The following is a 27,369-nucleotide window of genomic DNA, read 5'->3' as shown; positions in this document are numbered from 1 at the left end:
TTAGAAAGGGCCAGATTAACAAAGGCAGAGTAAACAGTGTCAACACTGTGTAGAAGAAGCCCACAGCCTTTTCTTTTCATCGTCTTCTCAATTAGTTTTAAGGAGAAAAATATTGTGTTTTAAAAGCATTGTATTTAACAAACACACTTATTTTTACTGTTACGTATTATAATTTATCTCGAACATAATTTGTTTCGTATTATGATTTCAAATAGCTGACAATTTTAATTTATACGTTAATTGAATGTCAACAAGTATCAACTTTATATTTGCCACCAAGATTGATACACTATTTTTCGTCATAACACAAATATACTTTAATATACAAACATTACAATTTATAATAATGGTTGTTACAAATAAATGATTTATTTATATAAATTTTACAAACTCACAAATAATTTAGTCTCTATTTGGTTCAGAATTGAATATGTTATCGACGGTCCAGGCCCACGATTAGCGAATTAATTCTGACTTGATATTGTTACACCTTGCTTAAGTTAACTTGCCTTTTACTCTTAGCTGTCCTTGCACCACTTACAAGGTCATTTTTACCAACGAAGATATTTAATGTCCTCTAAGAAATACTAACGTCAGAAGTTAATTCACTTATGTTAAATGGATTGTAATGTTCGAAATCTATAAATATTCCTGGTCTAATTCTGTGGTTTTACGACTAATAAGCGTTGATCACATTATAGCTTACGAAGCTTGTAGTGTACGCACTGTAGCGACCAAACAACATACTATTTTTTCCCGCGTCTTGCGTTAGCTTTTTTGGCTCATTAGGCGAGCTTCTAGAAAGTTCAATAGACAACAATACTGTCAATCCCTGATTATTACACACATCATACATTGTTGATTCTTATGCTCGAAAATCTTCTAAAAATTTAGAGAACAGGTGGGACTTGCACAATACACATTTACAAATATACGTTACGTTCATTAAACTTGAATAAATGTATAACAGTAAATCCGTTACGTGATGGATAAATTTCAATGTGAGAGAAAAGGAGAGCTGGTGAGTAAAAGTGGCTCACAGAACTGTTATTGTCTTTGGGTTTATTATAGTGTTAATCTGGTCCTTGTTTTGGACAGTAGTAAATGAATCCAACGTTGTTTTCAATCTTAGATTTCATTAGTTGATTATTTACAGTTTAACTCTATTGAAATAAATACAACTTTATTCAAAAGCACTTGAACTGAAATTAAAGAAGCCGAAATTTTATAAACAGAACAAAATCCCTGATTATTACACACATCATACATTGTTGATTCTTATGCTCGAAAATCTTCTAAAAATTTAGAGAACAGGTGGGACTTGCACAATACACATTTACAAATATACGTTACGTTCATTAAACTTGAATAAATGTATAACAGTAAATCCGTTACGTGATGGATAAATTTCAATGTGAGAGAAAAGGAGAGCTGGTGAGTAAAAGTGGCTCACAGAACTGTTATTGTCTTTGGGTTTATTATAGTGTTAATCTGGTCCTTGTTTTGGACAGTAGTAAATGAATCCAACGTTGTTTTCAATCTTAGATTTCATTAGTTGATTATTTACAGTTTAACTCTATTGAAATAAATACAACTTTATTCAAAAGCACTTGAACTGAAATTAAAGAAGCCGAAATTTTATAAACAGAACAAAATAAAGCAGCTTTTCGTTACATCTTCGTTCGATTTAGTTTCCGAAATACTAATGAATCATCATTGAGTTACACTGAAGAAAACGCTATGTAATTAGTTAGAAACCAAAATGATGCAATGTGAGTGATGTAAAATCGCTTTAATTTGCTATGTTTATGAGTAATTACCTACTGTTTGAAATAAAAATAATTTGTTTTTTCCTTCACTGAAGCGTTTTTATTTGTATCGATTGCATACATTTTTGTTACGTTAACCCTATTATCATTAGTGTTTAACTAAAATTTAAAGAAAAAACAATTAATACAGGAATGTAACATGCAAATCAGGATAATGCAAGACTAGGCACGGCATGGCCTAATGGTTAAGGCACTCATCTCGTAATCTCACGGTCGTTATTTGATGTTATGGCCATTTTCTAATTTCAATTTGAACTAGATGTACTTTGATTCTTAAAAGGAATCAAATCACATTAAAAAGGAATCACATTAAAAAAGGTCTAATGTATAAATTAAAAACTTAAATGGCATTAAAAGATTTATGGCCTTTAAAAAACTAAAAACATTTCCCAGGTGGACAGTGTCACCATCACCAATAACACTGTCTAACGTTATAATTATTCATAATCTTGAGACAGAACATTTTTTAAAATGGTGCCATCGTTGCCAGTCATAACTTACCAATCTGAGTATCCGGAATCTGTTAATTTTAGTATAATTATGAATGTTAGTGGTATTAGTTTAGTGTTAATGTTCACAAAGTACTACAAAATATTTTTCTTTCTTCTCTTGTGTGGAATATACACATAAAGGTATCTTTTGAAAACAGTAAGTCTCAAATTAGATGCAGAATTATTTTTTATCAAAAATATTCTAACAGTTCCATTTCCCAATTCAGCTACACATTAAAACATGACTACATTTTACCCTTCAACCTACACATAAACATCCCATGTTTCTGTTAGTAGCATGTTTGAGATTACAAATAATAGGAACTTTCTAGTAATGCTAAAATTTATACAGCTAAAAGAGAACAGAAACAGTATTTAATGAAATGTTTTCAAAGCCTTTTGGTGGTGTTTTAGTATTACAGTTGTATAGCACCAAATTTTCAATTAAAAGAGACCAACCATTATATAAAAAGTACATTTTTCACAATTACTATAACCTACTCTTCCAAAGCTTAAGGAAGACAACATTTAAGGTAAGACTTTATAAAAAAATATGTGAAGTGAATGTTAATGCTCAAAAAGAATTATCAGTAACAAAATTCAAAACTTGGTGAAAAATATCACAGAGATTTAAATTTACTATATAATCTACAAGATTGTGTTAATATGAACAATTACAATTTGCTGATGTGTCTAAATTAGTTTTTAATAAACTTTTTTCACAGTCACAAATACATTAACTACTATAAATATCAAACACCAGGGTCTGTAAATACCACTTAAATTCTTATTTCTCTTCACAATAGAAATAGACATTTGGACAATTTTTGTTTACTTTTGGAATAAGAAAGTTACCTAAGTAGATCTTTAACAATAAATGTGTAATTAGTCATTAAAAGTCAAAACATCAAAGTGCATGCAAAATTCAAATTATTTACTGATGACAACTTTAATGGTTAAAAAATATTCTAAAATTAAACATATTGTCAGAATTATTGTAACTTGAATAACTTGATTTCATTACAAGTATTTGAATAAAAGTACCAATGCTCAACATTAACAAGTTAATATTCTGTTACTCCAGAATTTTTTTTTTACTAAATCTCTGCAATAAAACATGTCAAGCTAATTTTTAATTATGTCTTTAAGAAGTTTGGTCATTTTCTTTAATATTCAGTATAATAAACAAAATTCAGTTTCTGACAAAGATTATGTCAAGAAAAAAGTAAGAGTAATTCACAGATATTAATCACATATCAGAAATAAAATACAAAGTTACTTTTTATATAAATATATTTTTAAGCTATTTTTCAATTATAATTATTTTACAACTTTAGGCTTACAGTTCTGAAAAAAACTTAAACATTTGATTTTTCATTACTAATTAAACCTATGCAAAATGAACTTAGAGTTACTCTCACATTTTATAAGAGATGCTAAGTCTTGGGGCCAATGTATCAGATCAAAATCATCATCATAAAGTACAGAAAGAGGCAATATTTCAACTGAATGAAAGTTCCTAAAGCAGTAGCAAGTTTTGTACATTATACAAAAAAAAAGATCCAATTCTTTCACAACTTTATTGTGACATCTACATGTGAAACTTGAATAATTGGGTTCATCCCAGTTAAATGGTTTATGATAAAAATATGTGCTAATTAACATTAAAAATGGTGTATTTATTGTTAGACCTGATACTTTTCTTTTTAAAAAAATCTTGGAAAGTTCTTATATAATTAACAAAAAGAAGTAATTTAAATAAGGAATTTGAAGAAAACTTAGGTTTCTGAACAAGGTATTGGTGGGATAATTTGGTATAAGCATTTTATTAAGACAACTTTATTTATTGTACAACTGACTTCAAATAGTTACTAGAAAACAAAACATTTCTTGCAACTTACTTTAATATTATTAAAATCACAGATTTCAGATCAGGCACAACATTCAATTATGAATAAATATAACTGAGATCCAAATAACATCTAGTATGCTCCTTTTGAATTGCACAACTTTGTACAACACAAAGAATTAGGTGTCTAGTATGTACATTTTTTATGTGAATCAACCCACAATTATAAAACTGAGTCTGGCTCAGAGACAACTACAAAATTTTATACAGTTTTGTAACCTATACACACACACATATACTTTTAACAATGTGTGGCTGTTGGCAAAGAAGTAAATACAAGAAATGTGAAAAATGTAAACTATAGTTACATGTATTTAGAAAAAATTTAAGTATGTACTGGAAGGTTATCTTAGATTGTCTAAATGTTAGACATTAGAGTGAACCATACATTACCTTAACAATGGTTGACTTAAAAAATTATAACTACTTTAGAAAAGTTGTAGTTACCTAACACCAGAGATACAACTTTACTTATGTAAGTTAAATAACAGTAAAAAAAAACATGATGATGATGGCTTTTCAAGGTTACCTGACACATACATACACTGTATTCCAAAACCAAAGAACATGATTTAAAATCCAGAATACTTCCAGTTTCAATATTTAGTGACAACTAAGTGCTTGTTCTTCAAAAATCTACTTTGAAGTTATCACATCAGTTGGAATCCATTATGAACTGTATAAACTATTGTCTTCTGTTCCAAAACTTTTTAAGCTATATAAATAAAAACAAAAATTAAAAGTAAGATTCACAACAACAGTGTGACATTGAATACAATAAGATGGTTACTTACTGTATATTGCTTCAAAAAATTTTGCTGACAGTATATCAAAGTCACAGTAATACAAAAACAATTAATCCAAAAATTAGTGCCTTAAAACAGAAACAAAGTTGCAAGGAAAGTCATCATAAAATCAATCAAACCATCATCAATAATGTGGCATTCAAAAGTGTTCATGGACTATCAGAAATGATTTAAAGCCTGATAAAATAATACCTGGTTCCTATAAATCATCATAGTAAAACAGTTTGTGTTTTCTATGGTGTGTGTGTTTAGTTTGTAAAGAGTATACCATGGAAATATTTCTCATTCAGTTGTGTCAAATACATTCTTTATATTAACTAAAATAAAATAATATTAAAATTTAGTTTAGCTGTTATTAAATATGAATTGTTTAACTTCTAATTTGTTTAAGAAGCAAAGTATGAAGAACCAGTCGGTAATTTTATCAAAATATTTTTTTTTCAAAACAAGGATAAAATTGGAACATACAAAGAATTGTAAATTAACAAACAAAGAAAACAGAAAGAATATAAACGGTCGTGTTTTAACTCACATTTAACTAGAAATAGCCTAAACTGTTGTGCAAAGCTACATAAGGGTTAGATACAGATAGCCATCCCTAATTGTTAACTGGTAAACAAGAATTAACAAATTTTGGGTTTCTCTTATCCGACCAAGTAATGAAATTTAACCATCATTCTTATAATGCATCTTCAAAGTGTAAGGGGTATTTTTGTGACAATGAGTTACAAACTATGAATCCCTAAAGTTGCAGTCCATGTACATTAACCTAGGATGAGGTTTTTACAATGACTTTTTTGTACTTCCCTGTTTTTTAGGTTGTACAATACCTAAAACCCAAAACTAAACCCAACTAAATGTAGTATAGCAGACACTTTAACTACATTATTTTCAAACTGTTTAAAAACTAATATCATAGCACTTGTCCTAACATGTGGTTGGTCAAGTAAAAGGTTGGTTTGAATTCTAATAGAGTTGGCAGTTTTAAGAGAAGTTATTTCTAATATTAGAATACATTTATTAACTATTAAAGAGACACCAAAATGATTTAAGTTATTTGCTTTTAAACAAGGGAAGAAAATTAACATTCACCCAAAAGAACATACTGCCATGTTACCACGTGTTTGTGCAAGAATACAGTTAAACAAGTTTAACTCATGATTTGACAGGTACACCACAGAAACTGTATATTTAATGAAAAAAAAATACTTTGTGTACAATTAGAAATGTATTTGAAGACTCAAATCAGCAGATATTCTTTCACAAATAGTGCAATACTATTTACTACAAGTGAAAGTGTGAAGGGGTTATCTGTATATGAAAAACTGTGTATTAAGATTTAACCTTTGAATTTGTGTTTGCTATTTAATAAAACAAATTAATTTTAAACAAATATGTACAAAGTTCAGTGTTACACTTTATTACGTCCATCTTAGCTGTGGGACAAACAAACACAATACAGAATTATTCCTATGCTGATTGATAGTTAATTTCATTTTTTTATGTAGCTACTAAGTTTTTAAGTCTTGTGTGAATAAATGGATATCTTTCTAAAGTCAGACTTATTATAATCACTCTTTTAGAACATTTAAATGTTTCTGTTAGTAGTACTTAATTATAGAAAAAACTCTGCTAAACCACTGTTCAGATCTTTAATTTCATTAAATACACTACTTAAGGCACAATAAGATACTAGATTAACAACTGTGCAAAAACAATTAATTAGGTACAGCTTTTATAACAGTTCACTTGAGGTTATTTGTACTTGAATTTTCAGTTGATGGAAATAGTGAGATATGTAGATATGTGTGTCAAATACAGAGGATTCAGTGCATAAAAATTATTTTGAGTACATAAACAAGAAAGTCACATGACAACCACAGCAAATATAAAGTTGCAATTAAACAGAATGTATTAGTAATACATTTTGATGTTGTTTTATCAAATAATAGGTAAGTGTGATGCCATTGAAAATTAATAGCTTTCAAAAGCAATGTTGAAAAGCCCTTTCTACTAAGAAACACTAATGTGATCAGACTAAGACAAGATCCCACTCAATGTCATTGGAAAACAAAGGAATATGAATCAACTTGATGTTTTAGGACCACCCAGAAAAAGATCTGCAACAAGTTATACACCATCCATGGTAAGCAAAATGCTGTCCTGTATAACATGGCCAAAGAAACTGCATGTGACAGAGTTAAAAATAATCTTCACCTGGAAAAGTGAAACAACTTGTGTACACAGGCTGCTTTCCTGACTTAATTTGTTTATGCCACTGGAGAAGGAAATGTGTATTCATGTTTCCTTGTACCAAGACACAAGGTTATGTTGCTAATGGTTTTATGTGAGACTGGACAGATGAAATAGAAAATGTCTTTTCTTGTATACAAATTGGATTATGGAAAAACTGCACAGAGAAATGATGCACCCTGGATTTATATCACAGTTGTGGGACTATTGTTAAAAATACAAATTGTCAGACAAAACATAATAAGACATACTATGGTGGTGTGTTGAAACTCCAAAATTATTTTAATATAATATATTCAGCCTCTATGTAAGTGTATATATACATTTTTAGCATTTATATATATAGATACATACACTTGTTTGTATTTTTTGTTCACAGTTAGCAATGATCCAATTCTCAAACTAATGTCTTTTTTTTTATTACTCTAACACAAGACAATGTTTGGCTAACAATGAGAAAAAATATGTATTACTGGGAAAGCAAGGCCAGGAAGCTAAAACTTTTAATTACTTGTTCTATTATACGTATTTGAAGACATATGATATGTGTCAATTTACGCATGGTAATTATTTATGAGTGCACATATGGAATTATGAGAATTTGATAAACTTCCTAAAAAAGTTACAGATGCTATATTCCTTAAAACAATTCTTAATTCTGAGCTCATATGCTGTCACTTCATTGAGATGACAAATGAGACAACCACACAGACAAAGTTCTAACTGTGGAAAGGAAATATGCAAAAAAAATATGAAAAGCTATATCTCAAGAGCTGACAGGTCTGAAAGAATAAATTGAGGGATTATTTTTGTCATGTAAATCTAAATATGTTCAGCAAAGAAAATATATCAAGTAATTTCTAACATAAATAATAAAACTCAATGCATCAACATTTACTGTTAAAAATGTTTTGTTTGCTAAACAGATTGTGTGATTGTTACAAGAGTGGTAAGTGATTTTGAATGGCTGAAAAATTAAGTTATATCTATTAAACCTGGAATATTTATGTGAAGTGTGATAATTCTAGAAAAAATAACAAACAAACAAGTGGAATAAGTATTGATAAGAGTATGTAAGTTTGTATTTGGAAATCACAAAGTGAACCAGTCGGTGGAGATTACAGTGATTTTTTTTTTCAGATTCCTGCATGAGGAACCCCAAAACTAAAAAGTGTTCAGTTAATAAAATGCACAAAACAAAGATGATGTTAAACTCTGTAAAGGAAGGGAACAACAGTTCAAATTCAAAGAATAATAGTTTATTTTGGATATTCATTCAAAGCTATGTGTGCTATACACCACTAATTTTTGAACTGACAGATTAGCAAGGAAAACAATCACTGTAGTCAACAAATTCATTACCAACTCTTGAATAGTGGAATTTGGCTGTCACTGTTCTATGCACTCACAGACAAAAACACACAGCACTGTTTCTTACTACAATGGAATGCAAACCATGAACTATCAAATTAACAATCCTGCATAATAACCACTAGGTCTAGTCTAGCCTAAAGAATAACAGTTAGCAGGTTAGATAATGAATCTGAGGATCCATGATTTGCATCTCATTGCTGCAGAGAAACTTATTAAATATTCACACAAATATACCATCTGATTTTTTTTTTTTCACAGATGAGCTAGAGAAAATTTAGAAAAGCTTAAATCATTTATGCATGCAAAAATATTTAGTATTCAGCACAATAAACAATTTAAAACAAACTGGTATACTTTAGAAAATAAATTTCAAAACTTGCTTACCTGCAGCTTCTTCAGAATGAAGTTGCCCAGTGGGGTGGTCTGTCTTTACTTAGTTCAAATAAAGGTACTTTCTCACTGGCTATCAAAAACTGTTAGAAAAGGAATTATAAAAACAGTCTTCCTGCGATGGTGATTAAAGTACATATATAGATTATTTTGTGACTTAAGTTTGTAGGTAGATTAATTATTTATACATGTATTTGTAATAAGTTATGGCTCATTTACATAAGCACGTGGAATGCAATAGAATATATGAAAAGAAACTGAAATTTATAAAAAATTAAAAATAGTTTTTATACTGTTTAGGTTAACTGTACTTTATTAAAATCAGTGTTCAAAAGGTCAACTCCAGTGCTGTGATTATGTTCTATTATTCAACACTATTTCCATAACATGACAAGATTTTGTAATAAATGGTGGGATCAATCACAGCCCAAGCATCTTGATGTATTTTCCAATACTACATGTGAATTTTGACTACCAAGACCATATTTAAGCAGAACAAAGGCCCAAAATTCTATTGGAGTTCCACCTTAGGATGTGATAAGCATGTGTTGAACAGTATTATTTACTGCAATTTCAATTTCTTTGGCCATCTTTCTCTAAGAAACAGCACCAATTTCAAGGCATAACTGGAAACATGTTAACTTGTAGCTTGTAAGCCTTAACGAGCCTCAAATTATTATCTTGTCAACAGTACTAGGAAATGCATGTATCATGATAGCTTTTTCTGTATGTCAAAGCATTCTCTATTCTCTTTTGTAGCAATCACCTTCATTTCATGTATGAAGACACTGCTGTGGATTGTGTTTTTTGGAACATGTTGGTGTTTTAAAGGCTGATAAGTTTTTCCTCCAGCAACAAGTCTTATATATGGCAGCTTTTCACTGTCAATTGGTAAGAAATTCACCCTGAACCAAACATACAGATGATAATGTGCTGTGTTGCCAGTAATCTCATGGCTGACATTTATTAGTGTATATCATTAAATTAGTATGTATAAATCAATTCTTGAAAATGTGGGCAGTTGATAAAAATATATAATTATAGAACAGAGGAAAAGAAAGCCAAATGTATATTTCATAAATGATTTATTGTACACGTACAACAGTGTATCTGTAAAGACAATGTCAGGTACAGACAGATACAGTCCATAAAATATGTAACCTAAACCAAGTGCTAAAAACTGATCAGACCCCAACAACAGATTTCCTTCCATTCAATTCCAAACATTGCCATACTTTATTCTATTTTGTAAACTAAATCATATTTATACTGATTTTTGTCACCATAGATAAAATTAGTATCCTTGTGATTTTCTTGTACGAGTTTAAGCTTGGTTATCATACGGAGACAGCAGCGTGTAATATCATTAATGCACTTGGTGACAGCACAGCATTGGTTTAGAAGATTTCACTCTGGTGTGACAAGTTTTTTAAATAAGCCTCTAGGCCACCCTCAGACAACTATTAAGAAGGAAGAATTTGAGGCCTTAGTTGAATCAGGTACCCACCAAACTGTATGAGAACTTGTAGACAAATGTAACATTCATTATTAAAGTTTCCCGACATCTTAGAGCATTTGGTAAGGTGAAGAAGCTCAATAAATGGGTACCTCAGGAATTGATTGAAAACCATCAAATAACAAGTTAAAATTTGTTCCTCACTCCTTATTCTTCCCCCTCAAACACCTGTTTCTCCATAGAATTGTCATCTGTGATGAAAACTGGACTCTCGACAACAATCAACGACAATTTAGACAGAGGATTGGCTATTAAGAAGCACCAAAACCAACTGTTCACCCTAAGAAGTTTATGGTCAGTGTGTGATGATTGTCAGCAACTGTGATCCATTATTCATTCTTAAACAATGTAGAAACAATCACAGCAGAAACATGCTATTGTGAACATGGAATTATGCTTCAAAAGTTGTCATGAAAACATCCAGCATTAGTCAATCACAGTGGACCCACACTGTTTCATGACAATGCTCAATCTCATGTCTCACACATTACTGTCTGAAATCTAAACAAATTTCAACAGGAAACTTTACCTCGTCCACCACATTCATCAAATCTTTCCCTTACAGATTATCTCTTTTTTAAAATGTTTGGAATTTTTTTTAAAGAAAAAAACGTATGCAAACCAAAAGTCAATTAAAGTACCTTCAAAGACTTCACTGCATCAAAAGACGTCCAACTCTTTAAATATGGCATTTATAAACATGCAACTCACTGACAGAAGTGTATTGAATCTAAAGGAGCTTATTTTGATTAAATAAGTTATAAGACAATAAGATGTACTTATTACACATTTTCCTTTACAAATCTGACATTTCATATACAACAGCCTGATATTTTGAATTAACTGTGGGTTGCATTGTAAGTTAGATAAAATAATCAAAGTTTATTTCAAATATTACTATCTATTATATATGTTCTCATTTAACACTGAGAGTGGCTGGATTACACATCTAACTTGATTCAATAACTATCAGACAACAATCAAGTGAAACACACAAAATACCAGAGGTGTACAATTCTATTAGAACGTAAACTTTTAATCACATTAATTCTATTAAGAGATTATCTACTTTTAAACAGGTTTTTATTCCACAAGTTTTGATTCCAAATATATTAATCCTTTGAAATATTCTTTTTAGAATGTACTCTAATAATATTTGTATAATTACACGTATGCTACAGAATGAGTAACATCCAATATTAATTTTGTCACTCAAATAGTATTTAAATTGTTTTTTGCAGTAGCATTTTTATAGCTAAATATTTAACTCTGAAAATGACAGGAAAACAGAAATCAAATTCATAGAAAATTATTATAAAGAAAAAGTTGGAGTCAGTACTTACCTTATAAACATGGTTACTTTGCAAATCAAAATCTGCTTCATTTCAAAAGTAGAAACAATAATTCAGAACTAAATAAATTGAACAATATTATACTGTAAGACTAGACTTTTGGGTGATTATTTTTACAGAAAATTATAGTAGAACATGTTTAATAAACGTAACTGAATACAAAAAATATTTCATTAAATAGGATACTTTAAAAGAAATAATAATACTGTGCATAAATATTAGTACCTTCAGATAAGAGAGTTAGCAACACAGGATCACAGATGCAATAATTAGAAGAAAAAAAAAAGTACCCAAACCTTGAGCACTTTTAGATACTTGACTATTCTTTTCCATAAGAATAAAACAAAATGAAGAAAAGACAACTATTCGAAAATGTTCAAGTAGTTGGTGTTTATTTATGAAATCTGTATTAGCATCTCAACTATTCTTACATCATATCTATAGATATTTATTCAGTTGTTTCTCAATTTCAATAAAAAGGAAAAAACTACTTTAAAGGATTTGTACAAGTCCAAGAAAGAATTTACAAACTAAAAAACACAAGCCGTATAACTAAAGCTAATAACTAAAGAAACTAACATATTAAAACAAGTATAGAAAACTTTACAAAAAACCAAGTAAATGTAGGGATATCAGTCCTTCACAAACAATGTAAACACAATTATTTTTAAATGATACCCAAAACTGGTGACTTTTGAATAGTTTACTATTCTTCTATAGGAGAATAATGAGTTATGTTTAAAGACTGTAATGAAATATATAGACAGGAATGTTGATGTCACGTAAATCAGATGTCCAATACAAGTTAGCCTCGAGAACTAGGAAATCATAATTTAGAGCCATTGGTAACACATTCAGCTTGCACTATAAAGATGTGATAATAGTTATAAGAAATGTTAACCTCTTAGAGTTGTATACATTTCCTTGCAATTCCTGTTATGAACCACTACCATAACCTTGGTATGAAAATGTAGTTAATAAAGCAACTTTTAATACAAGTGTTAATTTTAAAAGGAAATATTGAAAACAATCTTCAATCTCCACAAGTAAGAAAATTATGACATTTGCTCTGTCAGTATCTTTTCTAATTTATTTACCAAGAAATATGGAATTCATACTATAAATATTACTCAAGTAAAGCAATTTTCATAGCCTTCAATCTTATTTGTTTAGAGAACCATAAACATCCTCTCTTTCATAAATAACCAAGTTTTCTTTGACATTATATATTATCTATAACCACTAGAAAAAAACAATCTTCTGATCTATTAAATGACACATTATGTTATGTTGTTTTCTTAACAGAGAATTGTCTATTTCATCAACCAATTTCAATTTCTTCTCATGGGAATCACCCAAATGAGCTTAGATGAATTTTTAATGGTTCCTACTGCACAGTTAGAAAGCCAGACAAATAACAATAGTTATATGGCATTGTTTGCTTTTTGCAAGTTATTACTGTGTGTTCTTGGGCACAGTATTTAATTAAATAAATTAGTTAATGTAGTAGAACCATTAGTATAAAAAAAGTAGGTTTATGTTTCGTCAAGAGTAAACAGTAAGATGAGACCAACATATAGAGAACTGATGCTTTTAAAACTGTGTCCTTGTTTCATTTAAAAAAGTAGAAGATAGAATGATTTAAAAAACAAAACGTACCAATGTAATGGAAGGATTCAGTTCAGTGAAAATCATCCTACTAGCATAACAACAGTGGTAGCTCTCATCATCAGGAGAATGAGCACTAAGGACAATTGTTGGTTGGGTCAAAAAACACTAATTCGTCTCCTATGTGATAAACACCTTTATAAGGAATAAGCAAAAATAAACAGTTAAGAACAAAACTGATACAACCAGCTTTTTAAGTAGTTGATTAGGTGGTTTGTGAAAACCTACATAAAGAGCTATATGCCCCTAACTAAAGGAGATTCAACTAATTGACAGAAATCACCATTATGTCTTGAGTTATTCTGCTCAGAAAATAAGATCAGAGTTGCTACTTTTATAATTCACACACAATCCCAAAGCACAAAGAATGATTTTACACATTTTGATGCAAACCATGGACTCTGAGTTATAGTATTTGAGATTTAATCCTTTTAAGAATTTAATGAAGTGTAGCTTAGATGGAGATAAGAATATAACAACTAATGTAACTGAATCTCTCACTAATATAAGAACAGTCAGAAAAATTTAAATGTACTTGCAAGATACACTTGTACACTGATTTGGAATGAGCATAGATATTAAAATAAAAACAAAAATTACTAAAAGTGTTATTATCAGGTGAGACATCTAAGAGTTGTTTACAAATTACACTAAGTCAAACAAAACAGAAAATCATCAATTGTGAAATATTTATGTTAAAAAAATTGTTGAAACAGTTTCAAGTATTACTTTTCTTAATTTGGAAATTTCACATATGCATTTGTTATAGACACTTTAAAAGTGCTCCAATGTTTAAAAAGGGTTAAATTCCTTTTTTCTTTTATTTCTTTTTGATAATGTTATTTTATTACAATGGCCCATGAGTACTCTATGTCTCATACTTTAAAACAAGGCTGTAAAGTTACTCACTGAAAAAAAAGACAGTTTCAATGAATTAACACAAATATTGTACACAGCTGAAATTCTTTATACAAAACTTAAATACTTTGTTACCTTTAAGTGATATATACACTATTAACACATTTATTATTGCAGGTTTGGTAACTTCAAATAAAACATGTTTAACCAAAGATGCAGAAGGTTTTTTTGTTTCAAGGTGTAGTTAAATGTACATCTATATAACTGTACTTTTTATACACTGGCAATGAATGTTATGTCATAAATAGTCTAATATGTTAAATTATTTTTCCCTACATGAAGCAGATTATACTAACAATTGTGGTAGGAACAGTTTATATTTTGTAAGTGGATAATTTAAAAAAACAAACCTATTTACGTAGAGAATTCTTACACTTCTGTCCTAACATGAACATTTCTTTCAAAATTCAAAGCTTATATTACCATCTGTGTTGATGAAGGTTTTGTTAATGCTTTAAAATCTAGAGCCAAAAAATCTGTTTAGTACAATGGAAATTTTCATACCTATGTGAAAGAAAAAATGCATTGTTGTACATTTAGGGTTAAATTTTAAATCTGTTAGGAAATAACATGATATTTCTCTATCGAGCAAAAACATGCTGGAAAAATATTGTAAAGGCATTAAATAACATTAATCTACAATTACCTTAAAAACACATGTAAAAATGAAATGATTCCTGTTTGACTGATGGTTGAAATCTGTGATATATGAAGAATTCTATTAGTATATTTTCACTGCTTGAATTAAAGTTTCAAGTTAAAACAACTCTATTTTTTGTATGTAAATAAAGTAGTCTTGCATGTAAGTACTAAAGTCATAACAATAGAATAACTGTAAGTCTGGACAGTGGAAAATGTACTACATTTCACTATAAATCAACATCCCTTACTTACAATGCAAATAAAGTAAAGAGCATGGTTGGACATCCTCCTATAATTCCTACAGATTGTCTCAGTTTAAACGTTGTCTGTAAGGAGACAACGTAACAGTTCATGTTACTGAATTATCTGTAGTTTCTTAATATACTTCAATAATCATTGTGAAAAACTAACACAGAAAATTCAAAATAATTTTCATCTTTGATCTACTAGTACAGATAACATATAGCATATTAAACTGTAAACAATTTAGAAAGATACATTTTTAAACATTAATTATACTGTAATAAATTCATGTATGAAAATTATCAATCATTATATAACAAATTATGACACAATAACTTTCTCTAATGTAGTAAAATCTTAGAAATGAACTTCTAGTTCCCTTTTATATGACTAGTGAATCTCAGGTAAAATATACAATTTGCTTCAAAGATATACAAATTTAACTTGTACAAAAAGCTAAATACAACAAATAAATATGTATAATTACCTTTAAACCTCTTATATACATACAGTTGATCTCAGTTAGGCCTAGTCTTAGGGATACGAATAAAAGTAGGGGTCTCCACAGGGAAGATGAGTTATCACAGGAAGACTGAACTTATTTGTTAGATAATCGAGACCCAAGTGTTGGATGCTGAAAACAAATGCCCTTTTCTGGGCTCATCTATTTCTCATGGAAGTTGAGCTAACATTATTGCAGGGTTTTTTCATTTGCTGACTTGAAGTTGGTCTTCTGCACAATGTTCCTAGATAAAAGTTGGTAAATGTCCATTTTCATGTTTTATAATGAAAAGAATAAAGTTTTGTGGAATCAATTATATCTGGTAGACTTCTGCTACTTCTCTTAATCTTGTATTTCATATTAACTTAACATGGCTTAAATGCAACAGAAAGATATATACACATACTATTAATGTTGGTTGAATAGAACATCATATTATCATGATCAGAACAAATAAAAATCACTTTCATGTAGGTAATATTAATAATAAAACTTAAAGAAATAAATGAATTAATATATTTATTTCATGTATTTCTTCACAAACAAATCAATCTTGAAGCATTTTTAGACAGTTCGTTTAACTTTTGTATTTAGTAAAAATTTCAAGACAACCTTTTCACAAAATGACAAGTGATGACAAGCTTGGTAATTCCATCCAGACAAACAGTTACAGTTTTTAAATCATAAAAATAAAGGAACTCATAAGCTTCTCTCTAACCAATGAATAGTGGGATTGACTGTTACATTAAAAAGCCTCTATGGCTGAAAGAATGAGCATGTTGGATAGGATAGAGAGATATTAAAAAAAAAAAGTTTGACACTTGTGGCAGAACTGGGATTTTTTTCACCTAAAAGTACTAATTCGACAATTGTACTTTTATTATTATAGTACCAAAATGGGTAAATAACTTGTTTGCAAAAATATACTACCTCTAAAAAATGTCTCATTTGTTTAGACATTAGGTGGACGTATCAATCAATTTGTGTGTAAAAACATCATAGTGTCTGAGATCAGCAAATTGATTACAAATTAAAAGATGATGTGGCATTAGATTCCTTTAGGTTTTAAATATGTGCAAGGAGGCTGTTAGCTGGATCATAAAAGTTGTTTTGTACTGACTGAATTCTTACGTTTTTCTTCAAAGTAGTTTTGCTAGTTAAAGTGAGACATGTTAACAACATCCCACTAAACTATGACAACCTCTAGCAATTAAATTTGCTAAATTCTTCACACAATTCTGAATTTTGCTAATAATTAGTATCTTACTTTGTAATTTAAACTTTAAAACATTGATTTAATTTCTCAGTTATATCATGTCTGTATACAACAATATAGTTTAACAATGTCACATTACTGCACGTGTAATATCACAAGTCTAAGCTGATTAAAATTAAAGTAACAGAATCACAGCAACCAATAGGACCACATGAAGCTATCTGTGAGCTTGTATATATAAATAAATAACAACTCATCATGCAGACAATCCCATAAGAGATAACATCAGGGTCCAAAATCAAAAGTATTAACTTCTTGGTAAAAAATAAAAAGGACCAAAAGTGGCCCCAAAATAGTGGACACCATAACAGATTTGGTGAAAGCTAACAAGCACTCATAAAACTCATTCTACAGGTGCTTTGGAGTACTGGTGTGATGGTGTCCATTGGTTACATACATTAGAAATATGTAGGTGATAGTATCAAAGAGACATTTCTATGTGTAGAAGAATGTAAACTAAAATACAAGTTGAAAGTACGATAAAGTCACACCAATGTAGGAGGAGAGAATATACTTGAAATTTTAATGTATTTTAAATGAAATATATAAAATATACAAGAAATGTAAAATTTTATCACAATAATGTTTCTTCCTGCTTTCTTTATTTCAGGATGTTACTCTTATGTTTCTTCTAACTCACTGTTATATACTGAAGTTAAAGCATCTTCATCACTTGATTCACTACTGTCCCAATGAATATCATCTTGTGTTCCATCTTACACATTGGATAAACAACATTTTAAAAACAGTTTTCTAATAATACCGTCTGACACTTCTTTCCAAGCTTTAGAAATCCACTTCACTATTACTGACACCCTTTTTATTATACCATTCGGTGTCAAAGCATGATTGTCTTTATTCAGCCAAGCATCATAATGCTTATGGGTACAATCTTTAAATGACTTATTAATGGACATATCAAGAGGTTGTAACTGACCTCTCATTCCACCAAAAATTATCACCAGATCACTGGTTTTGTTCCTTAACCTACTCTTGATTTTATCTGAGAGATGGCCATGAAATGCATTCATCCCAACCACTCTTACATTAACACTGATGTCATCCATGCATTTTTTTGTGCTCAAACTATTACATTTTTGCAAACATTTTCTTTAAACAATGTTTTTCCTGTTTAATATGACATACGGCAGTACTTTATTTCCGTCTGCATTACACATAGCATGACACTAATTCTTAACTTTTCATAACCAGTGATTTTGAATGTCACCTGTTTTTCTCTTTTGGCATTTACAGTGTAGTTGCATGGCATGCCAAAAAACTGCCGTTTCATGTGCGTTACAAATTTGGTTTAGGAAATATTGATTCCACTGGCATAGACCAATAACATAATGTTGATATTAAATAAGTTTTGTTTCAAAATCTGTCAGCAATTTTTGACTAATTGTTGTTCTATGCCATAATGATAAACCTTCTCTTTTCATAAATTTCTCACACCAACCACAACTAGCCTTGAAAGAAATACCATAATTTTCTAAACATTTTTTTGCTTTTAACATTAAGACTTCTCTCACTAAAGGCAGTTCTTTATTTTACAACTCTCTGAAATATATTAAAATGACAGCATCAGTTTCAAGATGCCTTCCTTTTCTTGGACCAAAAAATGATTTTGTACTTTTCTTGCAAGAAAACAACATGGTTTTCATACCATGGCAACTATGTGCATTTGCCTCACTCACTGTATACTTTTTACTTGCTGCATGATTCCCAATCTGTTTGGTGCACAAAATAACTTTTCTTTTATATTCAGCATCATACATGAAACATTTTTGATGGGTAAAAAAACACAATAAAATATCATCTGAATTACAGAAAAGTCAGATAAGACAGAGTGTGGTGATATATAATTACATTACTAGAGACATCAGGAAATTTGATGTTTTGTACATATTGTTTTTAGTCTTTCTAAGCCAAGTTCTTTTTAAAATTAGTCCAATCTGTTTGTTAATGCAGAAATTTTTCAAAAATCTTTGTTGTTCAAGGACAATGATGTTTTTGAGTCTTTCAAAGAGAGAAAAATAAAAGTTGAATTTAAGACGAAACCTAATTTTCTGTTTGAAAAAAGGTTCATCTTAAATTCAAAGTAATACAATATATATGTGTGTATCTATTGTTTAATCATAATAGTAATTCTGCAGTTTTTGTTAACCCTACATGGTCTGGTGAGTACCTTTCCATGTGTCAAGTGCATACCTGTATTTGACATTTTAAAACTTAAATAAAATTTATAATTCCAAGTAGTTCCAAAAGAATTTATTCAAATACTTTGTAAAAAATGTTTTTTTTTGTAGCATTCATTTTGTGTAATTCACAAAATACTGCATTTTGTTGATATCCTTTTACAACTGAAGAACAGACCACAGACATGGGATTTTTTTTTTAATTTTTCTAAATGTTCTTTTAATTCCTGGAAATGTTTCAGTTTTAAGTTATATATAGTTAAAGGTATGGAACTTTTCTTGTATAACAAAACAACAAGAAGGCCTAGTTAAGAATAGAGAGTAATGATAACCATTAGTTAAATATTCCAATATATATAAGGTAAATCAAATCTATATTTATTAAATAGGAAAGTTATGCTGATGAAGAAAAATGAACATTGTCCACCAATATAGTTTTTCCCAAGTGGTTTCTAAACTGTGTGTTACAACAACTTCACCAATACAGAATAATTAAAAACATTAAAAAACAAACACTGCATGTAGCAGCAGGGATGTTACACAAATCAGTGTAAAGGGTTGGAACATCATGAGTGAAAAATGTTTGGAAACCACTCCTCTATAGACTATACATGGAAATTGAATTAACCACTCTCTTGCTGAGGTTAATTAACTTACAGAACTGTTCATACAAACTAGCTAGAAAGAGACAACTGTATGGAAAAGTAACACCCAAAAATCATTTACTTATCACAAATTAAAATACAAATACAGCAAATCCTTGACATTTATTACCAGTACTACAGTTCTAACTAACCAATTGGTGAAAAATGTTTTCTACATGTAAGCCATATTTTTGATTTAATATAATTTCCGAGTTCTTCTGAATCTGTAAAGTTCCAAATAGAAGCATATAAAATCACACAGATTTGTGAATTCATATTCAAAAGGACAAATTATATGCTATGCATTTATTTATATTATAAAAAATAATAGAATACACAAAGACACTCCTAGTTACATTTCATTCTATAAACTTACATGAATCAGAGAAAACTTGCCAATAACTGCTAAAACAACAATTTGTGTAAAGAAGTCTAAATATACCACAGGTTTAGAGATCTTTTTCCAAAGATCACTGAAACTTCAATTATTCAAATTTTCTATAACATAAAAAACAATCAAACAAATGAAACCGATTTCATACTGTACTTCTTGAATATTTCTTGGACCTTTTAAACTCTTTATGAACAAATAGGAAGTTATACTATATAACTAACATAGGTTTACAAACAAACAAATTTAAATTTCTGACCAACTCAGTTCCCTAAGCCTAATTTGCCACCTTAAGATGTGGATTTCTCCAGTTATACTATAAATAAGAAATTGTGTTTATAATATTCACTTCCACCTTGTTTCTAATTAATATTTATGTTTTAAAGAGGGTCAACAAGAAATATTTCTCCATTATATGTTGTATCAGAAACATCTAAATCACAGCTTGTGTAATTTACTGCTCTCATACCAGTAACATCTTTGTGTATAATATAAACCTTCTTGGATGCATGTTTTCAAAGTAACTTATTACAAAGCTGGATATGTATGTTTCACTCAAAAACTTTGGCAGTATCTTTACTTACAGAAGCTATACTAGAAAGTAAATACTTCTCACATGTATGAAGTAAATAACTGCATGCAATATTAACTGAGAAAAATCTTTATTAGAAAAAGTTTCACCAACATGGAGATTTTACACTATAATGAGACAAAGCAAAATGTCTAGAGATGTTGCCTGTTAGTATGATTAAATTTTCTAAACACAAAACCTTTATTTTACTTTAAAAATTAAAGTATTACTGGAATACAAACATTTAAATATGTAATTATTGTTCCAAGGATCAATTAGACCTTTTGTGACAGGTCCAAGGTCAAAGGCCACATCATCTCATTTGTCGATTTGCATTCAATATTTTATTGAATTAACATTTTATGAACTTACGTTAAGTTTAGAATCAAATTGTAGATTACAATTCAAACTTTAATATTATATATGAGTTAATTTCTTAATTTCAAACTATATGTTAAAAGAACACATCTAAATGTAGATTTTAGTGAGTCATGTGGTATGTTTGTTTGTTTCTGTATTTTGCACAAAGCTACATGAGGGCTGTCTGCACTAGCCATCCCTAATTTAGTAGTATAAGACCAGAAGGAAAGCAGCTGGTCATCGCCACCCACTGCCAACTCTTGGGCTACTCTTTTACCAATGAATAGTGGGATTGACAATAACATTGTGATACTCCACAGTTGAAAGGGTGAGCATGTTTGGTGTGATGGAGATTCAAACCAACGACCCTCAGGTTACGAGTTGAGTGCCTTAATCACCTGGCCATGCTGGGCCTATGAAGTATATTGAATGCAGCACTGTTTAAAATTAAATGTTTGTGATGTCAAAATACTAAGTCTATAATTTCATAAAAATTAGGGATTATAATTCCTTAAAGCTAGAATGTCAAATAAGAAACGTGTATCTTTTTAATTTTGCTGAGATATGGCTTATGTACTGAATCAAACATAGTGACACTGTCCACCTCTTTCCATTTTTTGAAATGATCCCTTATATACTCTTACTACAGAAAGTGACATGTAATAACCAATCAATAGTTTAGAATGTTCCCAGAGTGGTTTTTCTCAGCCATTTTAATCTGTGAAAAGGCTACCACATTCTTTCTATCAACGTTTCCAAGAGGGTAGGGTTGTGTTTTTAGTTTGCTCAATGTTTCATATTTTTTAAAATCTAAATACATCTTAGTTACTAAACATAATATATTATAGTGGAATTCTAAGGTATAAGAATAGTTATTCAACCATACATATAAAATCTAAAAGTTTTTTTTTTTTTATATCCTCCACATGCAAAATTTTAAAAGGCTTAGCAACCTATGTCTGGTAACCACCAAGGTTGTAACAAGAAGAGATAATTGTTTAGTTTACCTTTTGATTTATTTGAAGAAAAAGAAGTTTAATAATTTATTTCTAAATAGTGATAATATATACACACATATGTAATATATAATAATTGAAATGTGACAATATTATAAAATACTAGTCCATTAAAACACAACCAAGACAGGGAAGACTAAAGGTCAGTCTTATATTACTGGATAAATAACAAGTGTACATGCACTGTACTATTGCAAGTTATGTATTGTTAGCTAAGCATGACTGGAAGTTTAATATAATAAGAAAAATATATATGTAAATATATAGTGTTATGAGGCTTATGCTACTTAAACTAAATATTTGTATTTTCATGTTATATGTAGTCATTCTAGCATGAGAAAAGCATAATTTATATTTATTTCATAATTTTTTATGATAACTGTGAGGTTAGTTAAGTGACAAACCCTACACAGAGTATAGAAAATAAAGTACATAGCCTTCTGAAAACAAATGCTTGAAATGTATTTAGGAGGTTTTAGAGATTATACAAATAATATTTGAGATTTTGGGGATGAAGAATAGCTTTTCTAATCATAACATGAAATCACTTTGCACTCAGACTAGTAATGAAACAGACTCTATTTTCACAAACAAATCTGTAGTAAAAAATATTTTATTAAAAAATCTGATTTTTTTGCAAACAAAATGCTTGTAATCTTCACTAAAAGGCTGCTAAATTTTATGATATGCTATAATAAAGGTTATAGTACAAATACTTAATATGCGAAAATGTATAGACGAACTTAAGTATGTTACATCAAGCTTATTACAAATGGATTAATCCAGGTACTGTACTTGTTTAAACATACAACCTGTGTTGTTTATATGTACGTTTAGCAGCCACATACACTCACAGTATTTGCTAGTAGTTTCAACATGCTGATCACCTCAGTGATAATGAGAGCCAATAAGTCTACAGCTCAAATAACTAACTAGTAGCAAAGTAGTCTAATGATCCAATAGGGTTGATTGTTTACAAATCCCCCCACCCCAATTAATTGAAAAAAATTAGAGGAAATATTGCATGTGACTATTTTTTCAGTGGTCAAATATAAAAGTCTAAAATTATGACTGTTATGTAAGTGAATAAATAAAATTTGTTTTCCTTATAATAACTTTTGATTACATTATGTCAATAAAGAAAACTTATTTTGGCTACAGAGAATGAATGGGTGTTAACTGCATAAATAGTTATATGGAGTTAATTTCTGGGCCACAACTACATCTTTGATTTTCAAGGCAGTTGCATCAGTAATATATGCTTAAACAGTTCTGTCCAAGTGAGCTCGAAACAGAGCGTAAACAATAATGCCTCAAGAATGTGGAGTTCCCTACAGTTAATGATAGACAACATGATGGAACAAACTATCCTTTTCTTGACCTTGTATTCTCCCATCTTAAGGAATGCTTTCCTAAAGAGCTTCTTTGACAATTAGCAACTTATCTTTAGTTATAAGGAAACTCAAAAAAACTAAATCTTTAAATGAAGTTTGATTTGTTAGAACAGTAGTAAAGATGATACATGCAATATTTTTTATTTGACTGCAAATCTGACAGATGTAAATCTAAGTTTAGCAATGCCAGCTCTGTTCCACAAGGAGTACAACTGTTGTCAAATCCTTCTGGTGTTCTTCCTCAGTGTATCTGCTGTTTTGTAATCACTTCAGTCACAGTCAGTAAGCTAATAAATGTGAAATATTCTTTCTGTCATGTGAAGATTTAAAACTTGGCACAGTAGCGTGTTTCAAAACTAAATAATGATGTACACCAAAAACAGGAGGGAATCCTCAATAGCCGCAGAACTTTAAAAGGCACTGAAAACCAAATCTATTTTCTTCCAAACTGATGATGCACAGAAGGATGAATAGCAAATATATTAAATTTCCTTTTCGAAGAACATGTCACATGTTTTTCTTGAATGCACTACATATAACTGAGCTAACATGACACATATTGATGTTTTTGGATAAAGGATTAGAGCACATGATGACCATGTGATTACATACACATCTGTTCTTCTTCTAAGGAGAAGCCGTCCTCTTTCCTTCAGATATAATTGATATATTCAGTCTGTTTTAACGGGCTTTTAGTAATAATTCCCAAGCACAGATTTGCGCTAATGTGTCGATAAGATGCGAATGCAATTCCATATTTCCTGTTGTGCGATTCGTTTCGGCTTTCTTATTCGGATCTCACGTAGCTTGATGCCATAATGATGTTTTGTCACACTCGTAACATTATATTTCAGGTTCGCGGGTTCAAATTCTCGCCACACCGAATATGCTCGTTCTTTCAGTCGTGGAGGCGTTATAATGTTACAGTCAATTCCATTATTCGTTGGTAATTCAAGAGTTGGCTGTGGGTGGTGATGACTAGCTGCCCTTCCCTCTAGTCTTACACTGCTAAATTAGAGACGGCTAGCACAAATAGCCCTCGAGTAGCTTTGTGCGAAATTCAAAAACAAACAAACAAACAAACAAACTCGCCACTCAGCGTGAATTCTGACGACATCGCTTCACCAACGTCGATTAGAGAAGCCTTTTTCATACGAAAACATCTTGTATCAATATCCTTAGATCTTGAGAAGGCTTATGATTCAACGTGGAGGTATAGCATTTTGCGAGACCTCTACTCATATGTATTATGTGACAATTTGTCCATTTTTATTTTAAAAAATTATGGGTAGGCGATTCCAACTTTTTGTGGGTTCGACTCTTCCCGTTTGTTTTTTTTTTCTAAATGAACTTGGAGTCCCTCAGAGCTGTGTTTAAAGTGTCACACTTTTCAGTGTAAAGATTAATGCCACCACTGAACAACTCCCTTTATTGTTACAAACGGGCTCTATGTCGACGACTATCACATATCATGCCAGTAGTCGAACATGACGTTTATTGAGTGGCAACTACAGATTTCTCTCAATCGTTTACTGATGTGGAACACAGCAAACGGTTTTAATTTCTCTCTCTCTTTCAAACCATTTGTATGCACTTTTGCCGCCAAGGGGTTACTCACCTCAATCCTGAACTCCGTGTTGGTGAAGTTGTGCTTCCCGTGGTCCTTAAGACGAAGTTTTTGAGGCTCATCTTTGACCGTAAACAGACCTTTATACTACACATCAAGCAGCTACGAGTCAAATGTACAAAAGCACTGAACATCCTCTCTATCCTCTCTTCCTCCATTTGGGGAGCTGATAGATACTTTATGCTAAAGAAATATAGTGCTCTTATTCGATCGAATCTAAACTTTGGGTCTCTGGTTTATGACTCTGCCAGGACCTTGGCATTGAAGATGCTATGCCCAGTTCATTATCAGGGACTTCAGCTCTGCACCAGGACTAAAAAGAAGCTGTTAGGATTTATCACAGTTTTTATAAAAATTTTTACTTGTTCTTTTTATTTTGAAAGGAAAATAGGCTTAAGTTCGACTCAACCAACACGCTTCATTACCCGAATCTGTCAAATACACGAGTTTTGACTTTTAGTGAATGATGAATATTTTGTTATTATAGTGTTGTTAGTCAATTAAAAACGTCAGTAAAGAGGCCACAATGATATTCTATAATTAAACAGATAATGTTTATCCTAAGTTCTTTATTTTTCAGAGATCAATCTATTCGAAACTTGCTTCAGTTACGATGGTAACAAATTTTTGGAACGAATTCGATACAGGTATTGAACCTATACTTCATATCATGGTGTGAGATCATGTGAGGGTGGGTTGATCTTATTCTTCGACGTTCAGTAATGTAGTACATAAACGTAACAAAAGAAAGTCCATTTTTTAAACCTACATTTGACCTAATTAAGAGTAGGTTAAAAAATATATGACATTTAGGAATGAAGTTTTTACAAATATTCAAGGAAATTTTAGGTAACATCTTCTTGGTTTGATTAGAAACCATTTTGTTGCTAATTCTTGCTTCTGTCTTTATTGAAGTAATTTTCCAAATAAAAGTATTTGAATTTTATGGTTCAAAGATCGAAATTCACATATACTTTTAATTCCTCCTGCTTATGTTACAAGTGAAAAATGTAAAAATAAGACAGTAAATGACACGTGTGATATTTTTCATTTAATATTAATTATAAAGTAAATACAGCAGCAAGCAACATGTTTTTATATTCAACTATACAACATTACCTAATCCAGTTGTCTCAGTTATAACTACAATTGTAGTATTTACCTAATGAATATTTAAAGTTGTTATGCTTCCTAAATATTTTCACGAAAAACTATTTATTTTGTTCTATCTTTCTGGGATAATTCTCTGGGTTACCGTATAAGTGTTACATCTATACCTAATTATCATTTAATTACAAAACAAAATAAATTGAACAAAATAAACACTGCTCAAAAGTAGATTTCCATAATTTCATGGATCGCTGAATATGAACACTGATATATTCCTGTAAACATTTCAAGATAACACCTTAGCAATTTACAATACCTTAGATATCGTACAAGGGCAAGCATGGCCTGGTGGTTAGGGGCATTCGACAACTCCCAATCTTTAGGTCGCGGGTTCGAATTGCATCGTTGAACATGCTCGTCGTTTTACTGGTCAAGAGTTGCCAGTTTCTGATGTTGACTTCAACTTCTACTCTGTCATTTCTAAATTAGAGACAGATAGAGCTGGAAGCCCTCAAGCAGCTTTGCGCGAAATTCAACAAACGAAAGAAGAAATAAGTATGTAGAGCACATTTTAAAATAAATCTAAATTTTGTTACGTTATATAACAAATTACGTTATGATGTTAACGAAGTCGTAAATTACCCTCCACTTTTGAATGTCGCTCGTTCATGTGATGTGGACTAATCAGTCGCAGAGTGAACTGGAAATAATAAAACTGAAAGCGTCGTATTTAATAATGAACTAAATGGTCATGGAAGGAGAACCAATGGCTAAAGGTAAGACGAAAAATAATAATATTCTGTTAATAAAAGTTTAAATGATAGTTTTCTTTTAGCACTACCGTCAACATTTTATGTTTACATATTCTCTAAAGCTGGAAACTACTTTT

The 27,369-nt window shown here is 30.3% G+C and overlaps 1 protein-coding gene and 2 long non-coding RNA genes across 4 annotated transcripts in view; 2 read left to right on the top strand and 1 right to left on the bottom strand.

Moving 5' to 3' along the window:
* Positions 1–1,806: 1,806 nt before the first annotated feature.
* On the top strand, positions 1,807–9,475 carry LOC143230222 (uncharacterized). The gene is made up of 2 exons (XR_013016292.1): positions 1,807–2,477; positions 6,988–9,475. It is a non-coding gene; the product is annotated as an uncharacterized LOC143230222 (long non-coding RNA).
* LOC143230223 (uncharacterized) lies at positions 4,638–24,431 on the bottom strand. Its single transcript, XR_013016293.1, has 7 exons — positions 23,204–24,431; positions 15,879–16,137; positions 15,401–15,474; positions 13,580–13,723; positions 11,912–11,979; positions 9,047–9,135; positions 4,638–4,944 (listed from the first exon to the last, which is right to left on the bottom strand). It is a non-coding gene; the product is annotated as an uncharacterized LOC143230223 (long non-coding RNA).
* The window catches only part of LOC143230221 (uncharacterized), a 28,919-nt gene continuing 23,593 nt past the window's right edge, over positions 22,044–27,369 (top strand). Inside the window, exon 1 of one of the 2 annotated variants that reach the window (XM_076463371.1) lies at positions 22,044–22,096. The gene's annotated coding sequence lies outside the window, so the exon portion shown is untranslated. Of the gene's footprint in view, positions 22,097–26,842; positions 27,257–27,369 lie in introns of those variants that run through there. The other variant, XM_076463370.1, reaches the window with a different exon arrangement.

The sequence above is a fragment of the Tachypleus tridentatus genome, chromosome 10, assembly GCF_004210375.1.
Source record: "Tachypleus tridentatus isolate NWPU-2018 chromosome 10, ASM421037v1, whole genome shotgun sequence".
NCBI classification, from domain to species: Eukaryota; Metazoa; Arthropoda; class Merostomata; order Xiphosura; family Limulidae; genus Tachypleus; species Tachypleus tridentatus.
Note: the sequence above shows the minus strand (reverse complement) of the source record. Positions and strands in the feature narration are given on the sequence as shown.